The sequence below is a fragment of the Malus sylvestris genome, chromosome 3, assembly GCF_916048215.2.
Source record: "Malus sylvestris chromosome 3, drMalSylv7.2, whole genome shotgun sequence".
NCBI lineage: Eukaryota > Viridiplantae > Streptophyta > Magnoliopsida > Rosales > Rosaceae > Malus > Malus sylvestris.
In genome coordinates, this window is record NC_062262.1 from 34944627 (window position 1) to 34965551 (window position 20925).

The following is a 20925-nucleotide window of genomic DNA, read 5'->3' on the forward strand; positions in this document are numbered from 1 at the left end:
GGCAAATAATGCACCATTTTTAAAGTTTGAGTATGTTGGAAGGTACTAAAGAAAGAAGAAAACGCTAGGAAAGTTCTTGTCCTCCTTTTTGTTTACACAGGCATGCTGCGTCTGCAAGACTGTTGTGTAAATACATTCATTCCAACTTGATATGGTTATGATTCGTCGGCCAACAATTATTTATCAATTGGCTCCTGTCGCAGCAGCTCCGCCGTTACAAGGTGTTCGTTTTTGTAATTTCTTAGCTAATGTGACAATTTTGATAGTTTGTATCCATAAGGTGCTTCAGTTATTTACTGTAACAAAAATAATGAAATGTCATTATTATTTATTTAAAATTCACATTCAATGATGACTCACAACCAAAAACGAAAGAGGAAAAATAGAAAAGTGCGGCTTGGGGAGATATTTTCCTACACTCAATGTACGCCAACGTCTCATTTTGGACCAGAGCAACGTCGGGTGTTTTTAACTTTTCAACGTGACATCGTCTTATTGATTTGGAATGTTTGGTAGCCAAAAGTGTAGGTAAGTTCTCGTGCATTTGGCCGTTTACTTCTTCTTTTGGGACATTACAGAAATGACTTGATATCATTGGCTATGTTTTGAGCATCCTCCTTAGATCCATATAATCCTCTTCTCGATAGTCCCACGCAATATAATCCATTCTTTCCCTTCCAATGATTAGGGATGCTTGGTCGTGGAATTCCATCTTCTTTTAAAAGATAATCATCTCCCTGTCACAATAGTAACAAATTTCTATATCACCTTACGCAATAAATATTAAAAATTAAAAACGAAATAGTTACCATACAATGTTTGAGTAGTCACCTTAAGCCACAAATTCGTCGATCTCTTGAATCCGGTACAGAAAATGATTGCATCGAATGGGTATGACTTTCCATTTTTCAGTTCCACCTGGCCGCCTCTTATGCTGCCTATTTCGGCCGGCAAAACTTGAATCTCGCCGGATTTGATCTTTCGATAGGCACCAACGTCAATGGCCGGATACTTTCCGTACTTCCCCTTCATATAAAAAGGACCCTCTTGTGGCCTCTCTATCCCATAGCTAGCTAGGTTTCCGTAGACCAGCTTGCTAAGCAGAACCAGCAAAGAATCAATCATGCTTAATGGAAAATGTTTCAACAAAACCAAGGCCAAGTAAACCATCCCCCTTGAGAGAAAATGGACCTGCATTTAGATATCATATAAGCTATTTCATACAAATAAAATCGTCTTAAACATGAAACAAATTTAAGCGGACGTGCATTAGGTTAATTAGTCCAGGCAGTTTGCATATGCCATATTCTCGTACACTAGAGTAGTTTAGAATATCTTCTTCAACGCCTCATCAGAAAACATGAAAGAATTTTAAGTTAAAAACAAAGCTAGATGATGTGATTGATTACCGGGCTTCGGACAATGATTGAAGTTTTAGCACTATGGTTTGCCAAATCTAGTGAAATCTCCATGCCTGAATTCCCAGCCCCAACAACCAAAACCTGTTGGTATATGGTCCAGCCCATGATCAATGTTCTAGATTATTCTAGTAAGCAAGAGAGATGGCTGGAGCATGCTAGACAATTCTAGCATGTTATTAAGTTGATGGAAGAAGCTAGAGAGTACTAGCTTCCTTGGTTGCAAATGGAAAGATCTAGAAGCCACACTTTTGTGGCTAGTCTAGATCTTTCTATGCTAGAGGTTTGAAGAATACACTAGAAACTAGTAGAATGCCAAACCCTCACCTATAAATATGGGTGTGATGTTGTAGTGAACCAACAAATCAAGAGAGTAGTGAGTAGCAAAGGATCAAGTCCAAAGCTAGAGTTCCACTCCAAGAGTGAGAGTGAGAGTGTTCCACTACACATTGTGTGAGTGAAGTTTAGTGTGATAGAAAGTGTGTGTCCTACTTTCTTGTATCCATCAAGCCTTGTCTTTGGCTTGGTAAGACTACTCTTGTTGTACTCATCTTTTCATATAGTGAAGATTGATCCTTGTTTGGTGGACGTAGGCATAAATTGCCGAACCACATAAATTTTTGGTGTCCATTTTCTACTTTACTTTGTGCATTCTCTATCTTGTAGTACCGACATTCCTAACAAGTGGTATCAGAGCCCGATTGGCTCGTACTACGAGATGGAAGGAAGTGGCACTATGATCAAACTCACCAACTCCAATTGGGTAACATGGAAGCCAAGGATGGAGGACATTCTCTATTGCAAGGATTTGCATGAGCCAATTGAAGGAGATGCCGCTAAGCCCGAGAGCATGTCCGATGCCGAGTGGAAGAAGATGAATCGCAAGGCTATTGGCACAATTAGACAATGGGTGGATGATAGTGTTTTTCACCATGTGTCTAATGAAACCAATGCTCGCGAGTTTTGGACGAAGCTTGAGTCCTTGTTCGAGAAGAAGACCCCAGCTAAGAAAGCCTTCTTGATCAAAGAGCTCATCAATGTGAAGTACAAGGATGGTTTAAGTGTAGCAGAACACTTGAACAATTTCCAGAATATCATCAACCAGTTGGCTACTATGAAAATGACGATCGAGGACGAGCTACAAGCGCTCTTGTTACTTGGATCCTTGCCAGACAGTTGGGAGACCTTTGTGGTGAGTATAAGTAACTCTGCTTCTAATGGTGTTCTTACTCTTGATAATGTTAAAAATAGCATGCTCAATGAAGAAACAAGGAGAAAGACTTCTGGCACAGATAGCAGCCAAGTATTTGTCACAGAGAACCGCGGAAGAAGCAAGAGTAGAGGGCCTAGAGGTCATGGCAGGAGTCCTAGCCGATCCAAGTCAAGGTTCAGGGGTGCATGCCACCATTGTGGCAAAGAAGGCCATATGAAGAAAAATTGTCGAGTTTGGAAGAGAGAGCAAAGGGAAGGAAACAATCAGAAGAAAGATGATACTGGCAATACCACCGCTGTCATATGTGGTGATGTACCAGAAATATTGTCTGTTGGTGAATGTCTGCATATGGGCAACTCTGACAGAGACATTGAATGGATCTTTGATAATGGAGCTTCATTCCATGCTACGTCCAAACGGGAGTTCTTCAGTACATACAAAGAAGGTGACTTTGGCATAGTGAAGATGGGGAATGAAAGCTATTCCAAAATTCTTGGAATTGGTGATATCTGCTTAAGAACTAATCTTGGCTGCCAATTGATGTTGAAAGATGTGAGACATATTCCTGATATACGTCTCAATCTGATATCCATCGGTACCCTTGATCGACAAGGATATTATCACCATATTGGCGAAGGAAAATTGAAGCTTACTAAAGGCTTAATGGTGGTAGCAAGAGCACGACTTTGTTGTACGTTGTACCGGTCAAATGCCAAGGTTTTGAAAGGTGAGTTGAATGCTGTGGAAGACTCATCTCTAGACTTGTGGCATAAGAGGCTAGGCCACATGAGCGAGAAAGGCCTACAAGTTTTGGCAAAGAAGTCTCATATTCCCTTTGCCAAAGGTACGTCGTTAAACTCTTGTGAGCATTGTTTATTCGGAAAACAAAGAAGAGTTAGTTTTTCTGTTCCATCTACAAAGAAAGGAAACTTGTTAGATCTTGTTTATTCAGATGTGTGTGGTCCCATGGAAGTCGAGTCACTTGGAAGAAATAAATATTTTGTTACTTATATTGATGATGCTTCACGAAGGGTGTGGGTGTATTTGTTGAAATCCAAAGACCAGGTGTTTCAGACATTCCAGGAGTTCCATGCCATGGTGGAGAGGGAAACTGGGAAACCTCTCAAGTGCCTTCGTAGCGACAACGGCGGCGAGTACACATCTCACCAGTTTAGAGAGTATTGTGTAAAACATGGCATACGTCATGAGAAGACAGTTCCTGGAACTCCACAACATAACGGTGTTGCTGAAAGAATGAACCGAACCATCATGGAGAAAGTCAGGTGTATGTTGAGGACTGCAAAGTTATCTAAGCAGTTCTGGGGTGAAGCTGTAAGGACAGCCTGCTATTTGATCAACCGATCTCCATCAGTACCATTAGGTCTTGATGTTCCAGAGAGAGTATGGACTGGTAATGATGTGTCTTACTCTCATCTGAAGGTGTTTGGTTGCAAAGCTTTTGTGCATGTGCCCAAAGAGCAGAGATCGAAGTTAGACTACAAAGCTACACCGTGCATCTTTCTTGGTTATGGCGGTGAAGATTTTGGTTACAGATTATGGGACCCATACCAGAAGAAGTTTATCCGAAGTAGAGACGTGGTCTTTTATGAAGATCAAACAATTGGGGATTCGGATAAAGAGGCACAACCAGATGGCGCAGTCAGAGGAGTTGATCCATTAGCTTCAGATGAAGAAAGTCACGATGACATCTCTGAAGCAACTGCCAATGAAGTGCCTGCAGAATCAGATAATGCTGATCAAGAGGAGCCTGATCAAGATGTGCCAGACCATGAGATTGCTGATCAGGGGGAGCCTAGTCAAGAAGAGCAGATTCAAGGAGAATCCAATCAGGGGGAGCCTCTAGCCCCGCAAGAGAATGAAGATCAGGTCAGAAGATCCAGCAGAAGTCGAAGACCGTCTACCAAGTATTCTTCATCAGAGTATATCATGTTGACTAATTATGGAGAGCCCGAAACTTATGAGGAGGCCAGAGCTCATAACGACAGTGATAAATGGATGAAGGCAATGGAGTCAGAGATGGATTCCTTATTAAAGAATAATACATATGAGCTGGTGGAGCTTTCAAAGGGCAGAAAAACATTGAAAAACAAGTGGGTGTTCAAATTGAAAAATGACGACAACATGACAAGGTACAAGGCTCGTTTGGTTGTCAAAGGTTTTGGTCAAAAGAAAGGAGTTGACTTTGATGAGATTTTCTCACCGGTGGTGAAGATGACTTCCATTCGAGTTATCCTTGGTATGGCAGCAAGCATGGATCTTGAGCTCGAGCAGTTAGACGTTAAAACTGCATTTCTCCACGGTAACTTAGAAGAGGAGATATATATGGAGCAACCCAAAGGCTTTGAAGTCAAGGGTAAAGAAACTTTGGTGTGCAAGCTCAAGAAAAGCTTATATGGTCTTAAGCAGGCTCCGAGACAGTGGAATAAGAAGTTCAACTCATTCATGGTGAGTAATGGGTACAAGAGAACTCATGCTGACTCTTGTGTCTATATCAAACAATTTTCTGGAGGTAAATTCATCATTTTGTTGCTTTATGTTGATGACATGTTGATTGTCGGTCAAGATGCTTTTATGATTAAAAAGCTCAAAGAAGAGTTATCTAAGTCCTTTGACATGAAGGACTTAGGGCCAGCCAAGCAGATTTTGGGCATGGAGATAATTCGTGACAGAAAATCCAAGAAGTTGTGGCTGTCACAAGAAAAATATGTTGAACGGGTGCTTGAAAGGTTCAACATGAAAGCAGCCAAATCGGTAAGCTCACCTTTAGCCAATCATATCAAGTTGAGCAAAGAGTCGTGTCCAAAAACATATGAAGAAAAGGAGAAAATGGCAGTTGTTCCCTACTCTTCAGCAGTAGGAAGTATCATGTATGCAATGGTGTGCACACGGCCAGATATTGCTCATGCAGTAGGTGTGGTGAGCAGGTTTCTCTCTAATCCAGGGAAAGACCATTGGGAAGCTGTTAAGTGGATTCTCAGATATTTGAAGGGGACTTCTAAGATGTGCTTGTGCTTTGGCGGTTCCAAACCAATCTTGGAAGGATTTACAGATGCTGACATGGGAGGTGACCTGGATGGCAGAAAATCTACGTCTGGGTACTTGTTTACTTTTGCAGGGGGAGCCGTGTCTTGGCAATCCAAGTTGCAAAAGTGTGTTGCTTTGTCTACAACCGAGGCTGAATACATAGCCGCTACAGAAGCATGCAAGGAGTTGTTGTGGCTGAAGCGGTTTCTCCAAGAGTTGGGTTTTAAGCAAAGTGATTATGGCGTTTATTGTGATAGTCAGAGTGCTCTGGATTTGAGCAAGAACACTGCATACCATTCACGCACCAAGCACATTGATATTCGTTATCACTGGATTAGAGATGCTATCGAGAACAAGATGCTACAGCTGAAGAAGATTCATACCGATAATAATTCTTCAGACATGTTGACAAAGGTGGTCACAAAATCAAAGTTGGAATTCTGCATTAAGGCTGCTGGGATGGACTCCAGGTAACTTGGAGTCATGATCGGAATTCCTCCCTCATGGACTGGAGGGGGAGATTGTTGGTATATGGTCCAGCCCATGATCAATGTTCTAGATTATTCTAGTAAGCAAGAGAGATGGCTGGAGCATGCTAGACAATTCTAGCATGTTATTAAGTTGATGGAAGAAGCTAGAGAGTACTAGCTTCCTTGGTTGCAAATGGAAAGATCTAGAAGCCACACTTTTGTGGCTAGTCTAGATCTTTCTATGCTAGAGGTTTGAAGAATACACTAGAAACTAGTAGAATGCCAAACCCTCACCTATAAATATGGGTGTGATGTTGTAGTGAACCAACAAATCAAGAGAGTAGTGAGTAGCAAAGGATCAAGTCCAAAGCTAGAGTTCCACTCCAAGAGTGAGAGTGAGAGTGTTCCACTACACATTGTGTGAGTGAAGTTTAGTGTGATAGAAAGTGTGTGTCCTACTTTCTTGTATCCATCAAGCCTTGTCTTTGGCTTGGTAAGACTACTCTTGTTGTACTCATCTTTTCATATAGTGAAGATTGATCCTTGTTTGGTGGACGTAGGCATAAATTGCCGAACCACATAAATTTTTGGTGTCCATTTTCTACTTTACTTTGTGCATTCTCTATCTTGTAGTACCGACATTCCTAACAAAACCTTCTTATTTTCGAACTCCTTCCCGGATTTAAATTTTGTTGAGTGAAGAACATCACCATTGAAACTACTCAAACCTTCAATCTCCGGAGTATACGGGTCGGTTGCTTCCCCGGTAGCCACCACCAAAAAGCCTCCAAAATATTCCTCCATCTCGCTGGAACCACCAATATTTTTCGCCTTCACAATTCATTTCTTGGACACTTGATCATATTCTGCAGACTCCACATTTCTCTTGTACATTGGACTAATACTGAAGTGGGACACATAGTCCTCTAAGTACTGGATAAACTGGTTTTTGGGCACGTATGTGGGGTAAGAGGTTGGAAACGACATGTGAGGAAGCTCACAAAACTGCTTTTGAAGGTGGAGGTGGAGACGATCGTAGGAGTATTTCTTCCACAGAGAAGCAAAACAGTCCTCTCTTTCTAGGACTATGTATGGGATCGCGAGCCGGCTCAGACATCCAGCCGTGGCCAGGCCGGAGGGACCGGCCCCAACGATGATCACTAACTTATTATGTTCCTGCATTTCAATGGTGTGTATGCAGTTTTGGTACTTTCTCGAGCTTAAGTGGGAAGAAGAGAGAGTACCATATGAACGACAATGCTACTGGTTGTGGGTTGGTTTTATATATTTCTGGTAACCAATATTAAATAAAATTAATAATCTCATTGGACCCTGCTTATGTTTTAATTATTAATTTCCTCGATCAATAATCTCACGAATGTAACATGCACATTCTTCTCCTAATTTTCTATTAGTTTTTTATTTTATTTAGTGAGGAGAAACTGTTGGCGTGAGGAGTTAGCAAAAGGTTTTTTTTTTTTTTTTTAATTTTTTTTTTTTTTAGGGTTGTTGTTACCATAAATTGACATTTAGCGTAATTAGTGGATTGTTTTTAGGGTCATTGTTAATGTAAGTTGACATTTGATGTATGGCTCATTTAGGAAGTTTTTTTTAAATAAATGAGAACGTTTTTAGAGAAGATATATATATATGTATATATATATATTTTTTTTTACGGAATCTCCATGAATAAGATGAAACCTTGTTTCATGATATTTACATGAGATTCCTCTTTGAACCCGTCCTTCATAAAAATGCAAGCTAATTATGAAAAAACACTTGAAGTACTTCTATAAGAAACACCAGTTATGTACAAGACTTCTTATGTGAGAAGAATATACATTATATTAGGGGCATTTAGACTTAAGGACCTAAAGAAGATTATTTTTTCGTTACAACCGGGATGCTTTTATAAATCTAGTTTTAGTCCCTCACTTTAAAACTCATTATCAATCATATTAAATACCCCTGCCCACTTTTATTATTTTCAAATTTTCTTTCTAAAATTCCTAACTTAATCATCAATTAGGCCTTAAAAATAGGAATTTTTATTTCTACAAATCAAATTTAGCAATTTAAAATGGAAGACTTTTTTTTGTTTGTTAAAAAAAATGGAAGACTTTTTAAATTATTTTTCTAATGAGATTAAACTATATAAAAATTTATACAGACAATCACAAAACAAAACAAATAACTAATATGCAAACACAATAAACAATATACATAATAAAGGTACATGAATATATATATATATAGGTGCATATGTATAGGTACACATATATACATAGGTTCATATGTATAGGTGCAGAAATGTATATATAGGTGCATATATATAGGTACACATATATACATAAGTTTATATGTATAAGTACACAAATGTATATATAGGCATATATATATCGGTACATGAATATATATTTATGTACATATGCATAGGTACATATGCATAGGTACACAACTTATGTATTAATTTATATACATGCATATAAACATATATGCATTGTTACCACTTAAGCAATTTTTTACCCGTATTGAATTCACATGCATTAAGTAAAAATCTTTTATTTATAATAGTAAAAATAAAACTAAACTAAATTTAATAATTATTAGCTAGATTTTAGGTGATATATAATGTCAAAGGACCAAAATCAGTATTTAATCTTACACCCAACTTCAATAAAAAATAGATCTTATTTAGGGATTATAATCTAGTTTCCTAAAGAATTAAACCCAAATTTAGTAAAAACAGAAGAACCGTGACATGCAAGTTCTAAAGATAACCAAGACATCCTCGCTGAAGTAACATGTACGTAAAATTTTGCCTTTCATGATCAATCATCATAGTTCTTTTTATTTCATCTGAATAAAGTTGAAAGCCTCGTTTTTGATTGCTACCTTCTTGTCAAACAAGTCTGGTGTACCAGTTAGTTCAACACCACTTGATTACGTGATTGCTGGGTTCAAGATCATCCGCTATGATTAATTTCAGTCACACCCTCAGTCACACCCTCATCCTCATCCGCTATAATTATTTTCAAAGTGAGACTTTTCATAGATTCTCTATCACTTAAATGTTTAATGTTAATTTTTGTATCAATGTTATAAAACATTGTGCAAAAAATATAAAGTAGCTGAGAGATCTATGAAAAGTCTTACTTTTAAGAGAGTCTCTTTGACATTTCTCAATTAGGTTTTCCCTTTTTTTATTATTATTTAGGCCTAGTCAACGAAGCTATTTTTTAGTTTAACCCAATATTTATTATGTGCGGATTTAAACCCTAATTGTATGACTATTTTGCCAAGGGATATGTAATTACCTACATAATTATTTACCTAGGGCCACGATGTTTATTATGATTAAGATATGGGATACTTTGGATGCGGTACCTAATCCTTAACATTCTTTGACTAAAACCTTAATGGTATTCAAAGTTTGATCAAAGTCTCTTGACTTTGTACACCTCATTATATTACAATTAATATTTATATTTTTATAGTTTTGACATTAATTGTTTGATATTTTATGAGATTTATAATCCTATAAATTTAAAATCCCTCATTATAATACTATTAGAAACGGTTACAATACAAAAAATTCAAACATTTTGATTGAATAAATGGATAAAAACTATGTAAAAAATAAGAAATAATAAATGGCAAAAGAATGTATCCATAGTGTTAAAAAAATTGGTACATTTCACATATAACAAAGTGGTACATTAATAAAGAAGAATGGGTACATTATAAATAAATTAGGGTACAGATAAAAAATTAAAAAATTATGAGTACAAATGAATTTTTAAAAAATATAGGCGCTAAAAGAAATTAATACATGGGTACAAAATAAAACTAAAAAGAAAATACTACAAATTTAAAAAAATGTTGCAAATTAAAAGTGGGTACAAACTCAAAATATAAATATATGATACAAAGTTTAGGCATAAAACATAAATATACCTGTAGACATCGAAATTGCGGTGAAATAAATGTTCACCAACGCATTAAAATTTTGACGTGTCAGGGCATACATGGCATATGCCACGTGTCATACAAATTGTACACATGGTGTGTGACTCGACAAAATAAGAAGAAATACCCTTGGAGGATTACACAAGTATTTTCTTCTCATTTTGGGCAATGACAAAGCATGCACATATCAAGTTTAAAATGATATTAAGTGGAAAATTAGGCCATAAAATTACCACTTCAATTTTAAAATTGTATTAAGTGGGAAATTAGGCAATGGTGCTTGGAAAAGAAAAAAATATTTTGTGGTGGTGATTCATTCTCAAAGCCTATAAATAGGCTTCTACATCAAGGTATCATCAACCAATTCACAAATACATTTCTCTACTCCCAAAATGGAAGAGAATACTCCCCACACATCCAAAATCCTTGAAGCTTTGAAACTCTAAAGTTTTCAAGCATCCAACCTCCCAAATTCAAGCAACTCCCGAAGGATCAAGAAAATCCTCTTCGTTCTTCGTTAAATCCTCCTTCAAGATCAAGCCCTAACGGCCATTGAAGAAATTTCTCCTTCAAGATCAAGCCCCAACGGCCCTTGAAGAACTTCTACCAATTCAAGATCAAGCCTCGACGGCCCTTGAAGAAAGTGTTCAACAAATCCACACAACTGTTCATCCTAAGATCAAGCCCTGACGGCCCTTTTGGATCAACAACATCACCAAATCCACATAACTGTTCATCATAAGATCAAGCCCCAACGGCCCTTTGGATCAACAACATCAACAAATCCACACAACTGTTCATCCTAAAATCAAGCCCCGACGGCCCTTTTGGATCAACAACATCACCAAATCCACATAACTGTTCATCCTAAGATCAAGCCCCAACGGCCCTTTGGATCAACAACATCAACAAATCCACACAACTGTTCATCCTAAGATCAAGCCCCAACGGCCCTTTGGATCAACAACATCAACAAATCCACACAACTGTTCATCCTAAGATCAAGCCCCAACGGCCCTTTGGATCAACAACATCAATAAATCCACACAACTGTTCATCCCAAGATCAAGCCCCGACGGCCCTTGGATCAACAATCATCCATCTTCAAGATCAAGCCCAAAAGCCCTTGAATATCCGTTCATCACTATTCTTCAAGATCAAGCCCAAAAGCCCTTAAAGATCCGTTCATCACCGTTATTCAAGATCAAACCTTAACGGCCCTTGAAGAAACACTCATCCTCAAGATCAAGCCCCAACGACTCCTTGAAGATCCGCTCAAATCCACCTTCAAAGATCAAGCCCACGGCCCCTTGAAGAAACTTCCAACAGTTCATCCAAGATCAAGCCTCGACGACCCTTGGATCAGAAACATCCACAAATCAACACCTTACGGAGATCGAATCAGAGGATCAAATTTGAGAGAGATTGTAACCCAAAATCATCAAACACCAAATATTATTTTGTGCACGTTGTTCTTGTCTCTTTCATTTCAGGAATTTTTCGTGTTCACAAATTGGCACACCCAGTGGGACAATCTCTACCTCTCATCTCTTTCTCCGTTCAAGGAATCCAAACACACCTCAAAGTCAATGGCATCAAGCAAGGGACAAACCGTTCTCGCAACCACTGAGGGAAGGATCCTAAGCACTTCTGCCGCAAACAGACAATCCATTGGCGCCACAACCGCTCCTCAACATGCCACTTCAAAGTTGGTGTCGCTAAAAGAGCAAGGGGAGCATCAAAGGTGTGAGTCTGTCATCAACCTGACCTCGCTGGGGGCACTGAAGCATGCTGCTGAGGCACACAAGATGACATCCCAAAACAGCCAAAGACGTTATTCGTCAGCATCTTGGATGTCTAAAGGAAAGTCACGTCTATTGGTTGCACAAGTCATGACCATCGGCGTTACCTCCATCGAAGAACAACTGGCTCAGATGAATGAAGCAATTGCAAGGTTAACCCGAATTGTGGAAGAAAAAGACTTACAAATTGCAGCACTTGTCAACCGACTGGAGGCGCATGATGGCGAGAAACCCAAACCAGAAGATGATCCACTACAGAGAAGAGATGACGAAGAAGAGGAGCCTCAGGTGGAGGAAAACGATGTGAAGCCGGAGCCAGACCAGGCAGCGGCACTCATGGGATCTCTTTCTATCCAGCAGCTGCAGGAGATGATCACCAGCACCGTCAAGGCGCAGTACGAAGGGAGCTCAAATACCTCCGGGTTGTACTCGAAGCCATATTAAAAGAAGATTGACGCCTTAAGGATGCCGATGGGTTATCAACCGCCAAAGTTCATGCAATTCGATGGAAAGGGAAACTCGAAACAGCACGTTGCCCATTTTGTTGAAACTTGCAACAACGCAGGGACCGAAGGGGACTACCTCGCCAAGCAGTTTGTGCGCTTGCTGAAAGGAAACGCCTTTGAGTGGTACACAGACCTAGAGCCTGAGTCCATCAACAGTTGAGAGCAATTGGAGCGGGAATTCCTTAACCGCTTCTACAGCACCCGCCGCACTGTGAGCATGCTAGAACTGACGAGCACAAAGCAGTGGAAGGACGAGCCAGTCATTGACTACATTAACAGATGGCGCACTCTAAGCCTCGACTGTAAAGACAGGCTCTCGGAAACCTCTTCAATCGAGATGTGCATCCAAGGCATGCAATGGGGTTTGCAATACATCCTTCAAGGCATTAAACCACGGACCTTCGAGGAATTGGCCACTCGCGCCCATAACATGGAGTTAAACATCGCCCATCATGGGAAGAATGAACCGATCGCCGACTACAAGAACCACAAAATTCTTGAGACAAAGGTGGAGAAGGCTACGTGGAAATCCACCAAGGAAGCAATGACAGTCAACACATCTCCCGTCAAAATCCCTACACGAGGCAAGGCGATTCAAGCTGAAGTTTTTCGTGATCAAGAGATGCGTAGACACACTTTGAAGGAGCTTGAGGAGAAAACTTATCCATTCCCCGACTCTGATGTGGTTGCCATGTTAGAAGACTTGCTGGAAAAGAAGGTGATCGGCTTGCCTGAGTGCAGACGGCCAGAAGAGATGAATCGCACCAACAATCCAAGGTAATGTAAATTCCACCGCTTCATCAGTCATCCGACAGAAAAGTGTTTCGTGCTGAAAGATCTCATCATGAAGTTGGCTCAGAAAGGAATCATCGAGCTAGATCTTGACGATGTGGTGAAGTCAAACTATACCACCATCACTTCTGGCTCTTCCGACTCAAAATTTTTACCTCAGCCTCAGGGGGCATCCTCCAAGACAAGCAAAGTTGAAGGATGGACTCAAGTCACTCCTAAGAAATTGCACAAGAAGCATACGTCTCATCCACAAGTCCGCCAATCGGAAAGGGGGCAAAGCAGCTCTTGTCAACCTTCAAAGCAACGTGAACGTGTTGAAGATGATGAAATTTCGACACATAGATCGTCCATCCCCATCACGATGCACGATTTCTTTCCCAAAGACTTCTTCAATCACTCGGTCAAGGCTCCTTGCTATGAAGATTGTGAGGAACGCCTCTCCAAAATTGCTTGACAAAATTCACAAATTCTCCTCGCCCGCACGAGTCTAAACTGCATGGCACAAAGCTCCTGGTCTGCACGAGCATAAAAGGCAACACCAATGCTCCTTGTTCGCACGAGCCGAAACTGCACGAACCAATGCTCCTTGTTCACACGAGCCTAAACTGCACGAACCAAAGCTCCTTGCCTGCACGAGTCTAAACTGCATGGCACAAAGCTCCTGGTCTGCACGAGCATAAAAGGCAACATCAACGCTCCTGACCCGCACGAGCATAAAAGGCGACATCAACGCTCCTGGTCTGCACGAGCATAAAAGGCAACACCAAAGCTCCTGGCCCGCAAGAGCATAAACTGTGTACGGAAAAATCATCATCAAAATCACTGTTAAATTCATCACTCATTTGAACTACGTTATGGCTTGATCTCTTCTTTGGGAGGGTACGTAGGCGGCTCGAACATTCAATTTCGAGTTCAGTAATATCAAAATAAAAAAAAAATATAAAAGTTTTATTAAAGAAAGTCAATTTTATTACAAAAGAATAAATAAATAAATACATATGTTATTATGTATTTACAAAAAAAAACAAAACAAAAGAAAACAAATGCATTGAGAGAAATAAAGTCCGTTTTTATTTATTTTTTCTGGAAATTTTACATAAATTTGCATTATACATACTTAACAAAAAAAAAAAATCAAATCAAATTTACAAGAGGGGATCTTCAAGGACGATCAGGTGCCGCCTCACCACTCGGCAGAGCTCCAGAAATGAGAGGCGCCGGAGGTTGACTGTTTGAAGCCACACCACTCGGCGGAACTCCAGGAAGAAGAGGAGCCAAAGGTTGATCATTTGGAGCTTCATTACGCGGTACAGCCCTAGAAGAAGAAGGAAAATGATGTTGGAACAAACCCACGAACCTCTGATGATCAAGTAAAATTTGACCATCAGATTCCTGCATCTGGTCAATCTTCCTCTTCATGTTTGTGGCATAGTTATGTGCTAGCCTGTGCAACTGTTTATTCTCATGCTTGAGCCCTCTAATCTCCTGTTTGAGGCTCATCACTTCAGCCGCCAATGATTCAACTTGACGGGTTCGAGCAAATACATTGGGCCATATTAGACACAGAACCTGCACACTGCACACTGAAGGCCAGAGAATCCTTAACAGCCAACTCATCAAACCGTTTGGAAAACAGTCTGTTATCTTTGGGAGTGACAAGGTTCCGGGCCACCACTGCAGCAGTCATATCATTTTTCATTACCGAATCCCCAACGGTAAGAGGACCAGTAGGGGATATGAAGGATGGGCGCCATATGTTGTCTGGAGAAGGCGGGACTGCCTCTTCACCAAGGTTCAAATCAAAACGACGGTCGGAGGGTCCAGACATTTTCAAAGGTGTTGAAGAAAGAAGAGGTTGGACAAATCAAGATCTTAGAAGTGTAAGAATGGAGTTTCTACAAGCGAAAATTCAAGTGTGCTTTGAAACGAACTGCACGCCTCTATAAAAATCAGCACTCGACAGGATTTCAGAGATCGAAGAGGCGAGCTCAGAATTCGAAGAGGCCAATTCAAAAAATCGAAGAGGCAAGCTCAGAAATCGGAGAGGCATCTTGCTTTTCCAAACGCGTTAGCACCTGTCACACACAAACTCAGCTTTGCGGAAATCACGGGCAATTTATCGAAGCGCCGATCCCAGATATCGAAGAGGCACCAGTCTTTTTCAGCCTCGTCAACACCTGTCACATGCACACTCAGCTTGGTGGAAATTACGGACAATTTGTCGAAGATTTATGATAAAGAAGAAAGCACGTGAAGCCATACTGATCAATCACGCATTGGTTGCCGACACGAGTGAAATAATAGTACCTCTACAGGTATTAAAGAATTTCCTATAACTGTCCGCCTTCACCCTTCATAGCAAGGCAGACATACATAACCTTTCTTCATCTCCGAGAATGCCTTCCTAACGAAGCATCTCGAGTCACTCAGTGTTCTTTATTCCTTGGGGTACCTCTGCAAACAAATGACACCAAAGCAAAAATATCTCATATCATCAGGGTAGAAAGTAAGAGTATCTCATATCATGCGTTTTCCCTGTCATTTCCTTTGTCCTTATTCTTACCTGCAAAGACAAGGATAAAGAAAGCAATATGCCGGAACCTCCACTCAAACTCGGGTAAGGAACCGACTGCTTGGAACCCTTCCCTGATTGCCTACCTAGCACTGCTCTCGAGTACTGTCTTCCATTGTTGCTATACTTCCAAAGAAGTTGCCACATCTGCCTGGAGAACAGATAAGGCAAGTGAAAATGATACCTTGCAGCATGTGGAGACAACGTGTAGAAGGAACAAGCAGAGAAGAATGCGGCCTGCACAGTCAACTCAGCAGAAGGAGTCTGAGTTGAGGAACTCAAGAAGCTGCCACATCTGTCTGGAGAACAGATAAGGCAAGTGACAATGATACCTTGAAGCATGTGGAGACAACGTGCTAATGCATCTTCAAGATCAAGTCTCATTTTCCTTGCTAAGAAGTTCCCCAACCCAGTTCAAGAATAAACCTGTGGAAAGATACTTCTTCAAAAGCAAAAGTATCTCATATCATCAGAGTCAAAGGCAAAGATATCTCATGGCATGTTTTTCCTTTACCCTTGCTCTTGCCTACGAGACAAGAAGAAAGAAAGCAATCGGTCGGCACTTGGACAGATTGAACAAAGAAACAGACCATCACCTTTACCTCGTGCCTACCTGCCGTGCAGAAGAAACAAGCAGAGAAGAATGTTGCCTGCACACTCAATCAACCCAGCAGAAGGAGTCTGAGTTGAAACCAAGAACTCGAGAAGCTTCAACAACATCGCCAAATAGCAAAGCCTCACCGTACAATTCTAATCCGATTCAAGATCAAGCCCCGACGGCACTTGAAGAAATTTCAAACAAAGTTCAAGATCAAGCCCCGACGGCCCTTGAAGAATTTCAAACAAAGTTCAAGATCAAGCCTCAACGGCCTTTGAAGAAATCTCCAGCCCAGTTCAAGATCAAGCCTCAACAGCCCTTGAAGAAATCTCCAGCCCAATTCAAGATCAAGCCTTGATGGCCCTTGAATCGACGTCTACATTTAGGTACTTCAAAACGCATCTTCTACACGTGACAAGCACATGTACACGACGCACCTTGAAGTGGGAGCATTTGTAGACATCGAAATTGCGGTGAAATAAATGTTCACCAACGCATTAAAATTTTGACGTGTCAGGGCATACAGGCATATGCCACGTGTCATACAAATTGTACACATGGTGTGTGACTCGACAAAATAAGAAGAAATACCCTTGGAGGATTACACAAGTATTTTCTTCTCATTTTGGGCAATGACAAAGCATGCACATATCAAGTTTAAAATGATATTAAGTGGGAAATTAGGCCATAAAATTACCACTTCAAGTTTAAAATTGTATTAAGTGGGGAATTAGGCAATGGTGCTTGGAAAACAAAGAAAATATTTTGTGGTGGTGATTCATTCTCAAAGCCTATAAATAGGCTTCTACATCAAGGTATCATCAACCAATTCACAAATACATTTCTCTACTCCCAAAATGGAAGAGAATACTCCCCACACATCCAAAATCCTTGAAGCTTTGAAACTCTAAAGCTTTCAAGCATCGAACCTCCCAAATTCAAGCAACACCCGAAGGATCAAGAAAGTCCTCTTCGTTCTTCGTCAAATCCTCCTTCAAGATCAAGCCCTAACGGCCTTTGAAGAAATTTCTCCTTCAAGATCAAGCCCCAACAGCTTTTGAAGAACTTCCACCAATTCAAGATCAAGCATCGACGGCCCTTGAAGAAAGTGTTCAACAAATCCACACAACTGTTCATCCTAAGATCAAGCCCCGACGGCCCTTTTGGATCAACAACATCACCAAATCCACATAACTATTCATCCTAAGATCAAGCCCCAACGGCCCTTTGGATCAACAACATCAACAAATCCACACAACTGTTCATCCTAAGATCAAGCCCCAACGGCCCTTTGGATCAACAACATCAATAAATCCACACAACTGTTCATCCCAAGATCAAGCCCCGACGGCCCTTGGATCAACAATCATCCATCTTCAAGATCAAGCCCAAAAGCCCTTGAATATCCGTTCATCACTATTCTTCAAGATCAAGCCCAAAAGCCCTTGAAGATCCGTTCATCACCGTTATTCAAGATCAAACCTTAACGGCCCTTGAAGAAACACTCATCCTCAAGATCAAGCCCCAACGACTCATTGAAGATCCGCTCAAATCCACCTTCAAAGATCAAGCCCACGGCCCCTTGAAGAAACTTCCAACAGTTCATCCAAGATCAAGCCTCGACGGCCCTTGGATCAGAAACATCCACAAATCAACACCTTACGGAGATCGAATCAGAGGATCAAATTTGAGAGAGATTGTAACCCAAAATCATCAAACACCAAATATTATTTTGTGCACGTTGTTCTTGTCTCTTTCGTTTCAGGAATTTTCCGTGTTCACAATACCATATGTAATTTTTCTATCATGGATTAAATATACAATGTCACGGACGGTATACACATGAGTACAAACACAAATAAAACTCTAAAAAATATGGGCACAAAAAGAAACTAATATATAAGTACAAATTTAAAAATGAAAAGAAAATTGGTACAAATTAAAAATAGGTACAAACTAAAAATAAAAATATATGATAACAAATTTAGCCATAAATATAAATATACTAATTTTAACATTTTTAATACTAAAGGAATATATTTAAAAATAAAAATATTTTATTATTCAAATAATTAATGATGTTATTAATACCCAAGGACCTTGATAAAAAATTGAAAATGAATAGGATTTTAATTAATGGAGTAGCCAAAGAAGGATGTGAACCTAATTTCTCTTTAAGATATCTATTAAAATATTTATTTGTATCAGACAAAAAAGATGGTTATACCCCAAGTGGTATAATAGTCAGAAGGTTTAAATAAAAAATAATAATTATTTGGGCTCAGCCTAAAACTCGCTTAAACTTAATTGTCTATTTTTTTGATCGGGTTTTCCAATATATATGCATTGATGTACAGTATAAAATAAAAAAAAATTGTTATTAAATTCTTAACTGTTAATTCGTTACCCGCATATTCAGTTCTTCGTTCATAGGTGCATGGCAGACAAACTTTCGCCTCATATTATACACAAATGCAACTAATGCACTGTTTTTTAATTTTGAGTATCTTGGAAGATATACTCATGACAAAAGACAAGAAGAAAAGGCTGTGAAAGTTCTTGTCCTCGATTTTGCTTACACATGCATGCTGCGTCTGCAAGACTGTAGATATATTCATTCCGGACAAGGATTGTCTGCCCTCCACTTTCGGTGTCCTCCTCGTACCTTCCTGTTTTGTGTGGTCAAGGTTAAGCCATGTCAATATTTTATATTGTTTTTTTATAGATATAATAAGACAAAAACGAATAGTAATATAAAAGGTTGACGCGGCTTAACCGTGACCACATAAACAGGAGGGCACCAAAAGTGGAGGGCAGACAATCCTTGTCCATTCATTCCAACTTGATCTAGTGGTGACAACATTCATTTCGGATTTAATTTTTTTTTTTTGGTCAAATATTTCGGATTTAATTTGAGCAAGTGTGAAATATATTAATTATGCAAAGATATGAAACATTCTTAGCAAACCTACTATATTATGTCGTCTTCATTTGTTTCATCCTTATCTTTATGTATTAATAAAGTTTTATAGGTTGTGGCTAACAAGGAGTTGTTGAGTTGGTAAGGATCGTTTTATTCGATAGATCAAGACCCAGGTTTGAGTCATGCTATCGGCAATCTCTCTTGGTGGGAGATTTGTGAAACCAAAAAGGGCTAAGACCTCATCTGTAAATCGTCAAAGAGGCTTGTGGTATGCCCTAACCCTGAAATGTGGAAGCATCACTTCTCCCTATATTTTTTTCAACAAAAATAAAAAAGTTTTCTTAGCTGCAATTGACTACATTATTTTAAAATGCAGAAATGTTGTTTATTTACAAGTATTAGCAATATGCTATCGATATTGTTTATACTATGATTTACAATTGTCAATACGTTGTTGATATGATTTACAATTGTCAATACGTTGTTGATAAGATTGACACGCCCCAACCCAGATATCCAAATGACACATGGATGATACGTACTGACCGCCACTCGAGAGTGACAAAAGACGTGGATATAAGAATTTGCGAGAACATGAAGGGACATGTAATCCAAAAGTTATGCAAGAAACAACATTCACAAAGAATATGCAAACACTAAGAGGCAATAGTAATAATCCAAATTAAACATGGACGAAATAGAATGTTCAACAGCCACGAATCTGAAATATAAGATGTACGAATATGCCCAGAGCATACCACAAAATGGAAGTACTAGTGAAAGGTAAGACATCAAGTTACAATTATTCATAAAAGAAGCCAGACGCAAGTGGAAGAATGCAAGATTATTGGTAGGGAAATGCCTCGATGCTCAGGCTGTACTCCTCGTCACTATGTTCTGAGGGGGCGCAAAACAAAAGGTGAGTAGACCATAATTTATATTAATACTAATAATAAGAAAATTGTTTTATTTCTGAACATACTAACCCCCTGTTTTGAACATGTATATAATACTACATATAGGTTTTTCTAAAACTCTAACTTGCCAAAAATGTTCGTAGCAATAAAATCATCTCTAAGGTGGTATCGCAACGCCCGAAGGCAAAACCCAAGAATCTCATAAATCAAAACAATGGTAATATCATCACCCGAAGACAAATCCATAAAACCTCCGTAAATCACATCAATGTTGTACTCTACTAGGGGTATCATAGTTGCCCGAATGCATAACCTGTCCATCACCCAAAGGTGAAGTTGTATGACATTAGGTTACTCCAGTGAAGAAACATGGTAGGCCTCATCACCCGAAGGTGAAGTTGTACGACTCTGGGTTACTCCAGAGAAGAAACATATACATATGACATCACACACCAACACTAGCCGTGCCTAGTGAAGCTGTCCGACACTGGTTTCGCTAGTGAAGTCGGGGGTATGTCATAAATATCCTTAACTGTGTCATATGGCCATAGACGTCTACATACCCGTGTTGTGTGGATGTGATGTATGATAACCCACTAGATAAGCACCGAAAATGTATCTCAAAATCTCATAACAAATCACCGGACCTCAAAAGTTCAAAGCCTCATCTCATAAATCCATGATAAATCATATTTGTAAA

The 20925-nt window shown here is 39.6% G+C and overlaps 1 pseudogene; it reads right to left on the reverse strand.

Moving 5' to 3' along the window:
• Positions 1 to 308: 308 nt before the first annotated feature.
• LOC126616372 (probable indole-3-pyruvate monooxygenase YUCCA10) lies at positions 309 to 7396 on the reverse strand (annotated as a pseudogene).
• Positions 7397 to 20925: the final 13529 nt, after the last annotated feature.